Genomic DNA, 6,062 nt, shown 5'->3' on the forward strand with positions numbered 1-6,062 from the left:
GACTTGACTCCAGTTGGTCCCGGCTGATAAGAAAGTTCTGAGCGAAAGGACTTCAAGTGCGGGGTCAGCGCGGGCTCGTGGGAACAGCAGGGATCTGGCTCCCTTCCTTTTTCCAAGATATCCCCTCCTCCCTGGCAGGGAGAGTCCCGGGTGCCTGTTCCTCCACTCACCCACCCCGGCTGGAGGGAGGGGATTTGGCTCCAAAGGCACAAGGGCAGACACAACTCCTGAAACAATCACTGTTTTCCAGCTCTTTACGGGAGAGAATGGCAGCATTTTGGGGGGATCCAGCCTAGAACTGCTGGAGGGTTGTAGTGTGGGATCCAAGGAATGTTAGCTGGAATTCCTCTTGGACCGGTGCAGGTCAGGGTGGGGATCAGGGACAGCAATTGGGGGGATATGGGGGTTTTCATCCCACTGCCAACGGGACATTTCCCCTGACTCATCCAAAGAGCATCTCTGAGCCTGCAGACTCAGCAGCTCCATAGGAAAGGAAAGGAGCAGGAGGCAGGATAGGTCTTGCCACCACCTCTTGCTCTCTTTACTCTTCATTGCTGTGCTGGGTGGTTGCTCCAGGGGTTAAAACTGAGGGATGTCGGCCTGGAGAGGGTAAAGGATGAGACAAAGTTCAGAGATCAGCAGCATCAGAGAGCTTGACATGAATGAAAACATTTGCTGCAGAAAAGCACCCCTGGAAAGATGCCAGAGCTGTTCTCCAGGACTCCAGACCTCTCCTGCAAAAGGAGCAGGGCGAAGGGAATGCTGGCAGCAAAAATGCAGGCACAATTATCTATTTATTTAATTTAAATGGTGCCAGGGAAGGCGCCAGGCTGGGAGGCAGTTCCTGAGCATTCAAAGTCAGCATTCCCAGAGCCCCAGAACTAAACCCAAGCCTTCCCAGAGGATCCCTGCATAAAAATACACCAGGCATTTCAGTCAGATAGCAACAGCCCTCCCAAAAGCAGGAGGATTTGGCAGCTGATGAGCCCAGAAAAGCAAATTCCCAAAGGGTTTGGCCCTGCAGGTCCCCAGCAGTCTCTTCTCCATAATGTTTTACCTGTTTGAATTCCTGAGGGACTGGCTCTGAGTGTTCCTGTTCAGGTCCCAGGGGAGAGGCACTGTGTGTGATGCCTCCATGAATATTCTCTCCTCCCAGACATCCCTGCTTTGCTGCACGTGTTTCCAAGCCCACTGCCTGCTTTTGGGATAACACAAACTCATGGAATCACAGAATCTCCTGAGTTGGAAGGGACCCACCAGGACCATCCAGCCCAACCCCTGGCCCTGCACAGACACCCCAACAATCCCCCCTGTCCCTCAGAGCGTTGTCCAAACCCTCCTGGAGCTCTGGCAGCCTTGGGGCTGTGCCCACTGCCCTGGGGAGCCTGGGCAGTGCCAACCACCCTCTGGGGGAAGAACCTTTCCCTGAGATCCAACCTGAGCCTGCCCTGGCACAGCTCCAGCCATTCCTGGGTGCTGTCCCTGCTCTCACAGAGCAGAGGTTGGAGCTGCCCCTTTGCTGCCCCTCCTGAGGATGTTGAGGACCCCAATGAGGTCTCTCCCCTCAGTCTGCTCTTCTCCAAGATGAACAAACCAAGTGCCCTCAGCTGCTCCTCGTCCGGCCCCTCCAGACCCTGCACCATCCTCGTGGCCAAACTCTGGAGGCTGGGACTGCTCCTGAGCTGGAACAGGGCTCCAGGGCTGGGGGGGCCTCAGGGGAGGCTGCTCAGGGCCATGAACACTGGTGGGCTCTTCATGGAGCTGGGGGTCCTCCAGGCACCTCCAGCCCAGCCTGGGCACATCCCTGGATACATCTCAGGACACATCCCTGGATACATCCCTGGACACAACTCAGGCACATCTCAGGGCACATCTCAGGCATATCCCAGGACATATCTCAGGGCACATCCCTGAATACATCTCAGGCACATCCCTGGACACATCCCAGGGCAAATTCCTGAATATATCTTGGGGCACATCCCAGGACACATCTCAGGCACATCCCTGGATATATCTTGGGGCACATCCCAGGCACATCCCAGGACACCTCCCAGGCACATCCCAGGACACACAGCTGCTCCCACAGGGTGAGGGAGGGTGCACGTGCCCAGCTGTTGGGGGAGTGGAAGGTGAACCTCCTAAATGTTTCTTCCAGATGTTTCTCTGCTCTGTGACCGATCTGATTCCTCTCACATGACCACACATCAGAGCACATCCTGGGGGCTCTTCGTGGGGCAGTTCCACTTTTATTTATCTGCAGGTTCAACCCAGGGACTGGGGCTTGAAGCCCCAGTTCTTTTCCTTTGCCAGTCCTTTAAGGGCTGCTGTTCCAGTGGCTTTGACTTGAAAGCCATCCACATGTTCCCACAGCTGGACACCCCCAGCTGTGCCTCCCTCCAGACCCCAGGGATCTGCTGGGCTCTCCAGGGTTCTTGCTGTGCCACAAATCAGGCTTCATTTTGGGCTTGCAGCATTAATGAGCAGAAGAGCTGAAGATCAAGGGCCAGGAACAAATTCCATCAGCTCAGAGCTCTGGAGAACTCCTTCCTATGAGCAGCTCAAAGTGGGAATGCTGGACCTAAAGACTTATTGGTCAAAGACAGTCCCAGAGTGCACAAACAGCCCCATGGAATGGTTTGGGTTGGGAAGGGAACTCAAAGCTCACCTCATGCAACCCCCTGCCATGGGCAGGGACACCTTCCACCAGCCCAGGTTGCTCCAAGCCCTGTCCAGCCCAGCCTTGAACACTTCCAGGGATGGGCAGCTCACAACCTCTCCATGCTGAGAGGAACAAAGGGATGTGAGAGGATGAGCACTGGACAAATCCAGGAGCTGAATCAGGTTCTCAGACAGTTACACTCAGTGGGAAGGTGTGATTTTTCTCCACATAGAGAAAACAAAGTGAAGCCACAGAATTTCAGCTGCAGAGGTAAATTTTGAGAGTTCATCCTTCCCAAAGCTAAAAGCAAAAGCCACCTGCTCTCCCTTGGGGTGTGACAGTGCTGTGGGGGTTCATTTCAACACAGACCTGTCTGCTCTCCAGGCAGGACTGAAGCCTCAGCAGGAGGCACTGAGGGATGGATGATGGTCACTGGGAGGATTTCATCCAGTGCTCTCCCCAGGATTGGAGAGGATGCCTGATTTCCAACCCAAATCTGAGCTCCAGGCAGCAAATCAATCCAGAGAAACCCAATATATCAGTGGCCCTCTCACTCCTGTCAGTGAGGAGCTGCTGTTTTCCTGAGCTGAGGCTCCTCAGGGATTGCCCAGCACCATCCAGCCTGGCCAGGCCACCTCCTGTGTTCAGCAGAAAGCCAAATTCCTTATATTTGACATGTCCTCTCTAAAATGGAAGGACAAAAGGGATCCCATGGAGCTGTTGCTTGGCTGCTGCTGGATTGGACTGTGACTTATTTCAGCTTCTCCCTTCCCATAATTTGAGTGACTCCACATCAGCCTTGAGTCCAAATGTGTGCCAAGGACACTCTGGCTGGGCAAGGTCAGTGCTGTCCTGGGGGTCTCCGAGGGGGCTGGAGCCCTCCTTTGTCCCCGGCAGAACACAGAGGGCCATTCATGCCCCTGGCACGTGCAGAGACGTGACTGTCCCAGAATAGGGCTCTGGGACCCCTCCCCACGGGGTCAGGGCTGCCCTGGACTCCTCTGGTTTGGGAAGAGAGCCAAGGAAAAGCTGCACCACGGCCCCCCCCCAGAGGCCAAAGGGTTACAGGAGGGGATGGACACGCTGTGGCCTCTGCCCTGGGGGCTGAGCTGTTTGAGGGGGCTCTTTGCTGACCTGCTGGGGGTGGGGGTGAGCAGAGGGCACCTCTGTGGCAATGAACTTTGCTGACCCAGGCTAAAAGTCCAGCCTCAGTGGCACAGGCACCCACCAAGGTGCAGAAGTGCTTCAGCTGAGGGTCAGAGGCAGCTCTGGAACACAAGCTTGCAAGGTGGAGATGTCTGTGAGCAGCACTGACCAAAACAGGGGTTTTTTTGGAGCTGACTGCCCCCAGACAAGGCCAGAGCTGGGCTGTGTCCACTAAACCTGGCTTTTCCCTGTGTGTCCTTCCTCAGAGCTCTCACACCAGGATGAGATGGGCAAGGGACAGTGAAGCTGGAGAAGAAGAAAGGAAAGTATCCAAGTGTAATCCTCACAGGGTAGTGCCAGCGAGGTGAGAAACGTGACCCTCAAGCAGAGCCCAGGAGCAGCTTTCTCCTCCTCCAAAAAAAAACCATAATGTAACAGTCCCAAATAAAATACTCAGCTTTAAAATCAGAGCAAGGAGAGCAGCTCCCTCAGCACCTTGTGTTGCTTCTGCCACCCGAGCTGGTGGGACCAAGGAGGTGTTGGGGACACGTCTGTCCCTGTGCTGTCACATCTCCAGCTACAGAACAGGCTTGAGAAGCCACAGAGAGATGGGAGGGCAGCAGATCCCTCAGATGGGCTTTCCAGCTTGGGATGAAGGGACAAGAGCCTGAAGGAGGTTTTGTTCTCCGCTCTTCTGAGCCGAGAGTCGGCTCCGACCAACGAGGGGATGAGGGAATAAAGACCTAATTTTCCCTGGGTTATCCACAGCTCTAATTCATCAGACCTTCAAGGAGTCGTGGAGATGATTCAGTGGAGAGACACAGATCATTTGCTTGCACACAAAAAGGGAAGAAAGTTCCCAAACAACCAATAGAAATTATCTCTACCCTGTTTACAAACCCTGAGCACTGAGAAAAGCCAGGCTGGCCCAATTCTCTTTGGTATTTTTGGCCAGATCTTGAGGTGAGAGGGCATTTAATCCATCCCTGTGTCTGGATCTGCACAGAAAAAGGACTGTAAGTATAAATATACCAGTGTTTTATCATGACCTTCTGCAGTTGTTGTTCCAGAAGTAGCAAAGGTCAGAGAATCAGAGAAATACGGGATGGTTTGGGTTGGAAGGGACCTTAAAGCTCATCTCATTCCCCTCCCCACCATGGGCAGGGACACCTTCCACTAGCCCAGGTTGCTCCAAGCCCCATCCAACCTGGCCTTGGACACTTCCAAGGGATGGAGCAAATCTTTACCCTTTTTGTCCCAAAATAAAGACAGAAAGGAGAGGTTCAGACTCCTTCCCAGAGTGAAGGCATCTCAGGTGGAAGGAGACCATGTTTCCAGAGGGTCATATTGCCATCCATGGCCCTGTGATTTGGCCTTTTTTGCTGCCACCCCCAAATAAACCCCCATTCCTGGGCCAGGGCCACACTCAGGCAGGGCATGAAACTTCCCTCTCCCAGAAGACAAGGAGAGGTTTGGTCCACGGGGTTGGAAAAATTCCCTACAGATTCCCGTGGTTTGGAGAAAGGCAGCAGGAGCCTTCTGGAAGCTTTACTTGTGATCTGTTCCCAGGCAGGTGGAGAGCAGGGGGAGGCTCTTTGGGTCAGGATCAGAGGCTGGACTGGACACGGGGCTCATGGGGGGCTGGTGTGACCCCATGGCCCTGGGGTGTCCCACCCTGACCCTTGAGCAGCCAGAGCCTGCTCTCCAGGCAGCTCAGGATGCTCAGAAACCACAGGAGAATAAAACCAGAGCTGGGGTGGCAAAAGACACTGGGGCAACCTCTTGTGGATGGGAGCATTAAACCTGTTCCCAACCTGCTCCACCTGGACCTGCTTCACCTGGACCTGCTCCACCTGGAGCTGTTTCCCCCAGACCAGGCTCAGGGAGGCTTGTCCTTCCCCAGCACTTCGGCAAAGACTTTTCTGCTCCCTCCTCTCTGCTGGAAGGGCCCCTCAGGTCTCCCTGCCTTGCTCCCGGCACACTCCTTGCTCCTGAACCTTTCCTCGAGAGCTCCAGGTGCGGCAGCTGGTTTTCCACACCCTGGGAAGAGAGGCTTTGATGCCCAAAAGCTCGTGGGGGGGCTGCAGGTCCCTTCCCTCAAGCCCAGCCCTGCCTCCCCCCAGCTCTCGCCCTCCCGCTCCAACTTTATTTGTTTGTTTGTTGTTGTCGCTCCTTCCCGGAGCGTTTCTCCCGCTTTTCCCTCCTCTCTTCCCATCCCACCCTCCACCCCATTGGTCGCAGGGGCTGCGCTCGGGGG

Source organism: Manacus candei, unplaced genomic scaffold, assembly GCF_025592945.1.
Source record: "Manacus candei isolate 608988 ecotype Guabito, Panama unplaced genomic scaffold, ASM2559294v1 h1tg000003l, whole genome shotgun sequence".
Classification (NCBI taxonomy): Eukaryota; Metazoa; Chordata; class Aves; order Passeriformes; family Pipridae; genus Manacus; species Manacus candei.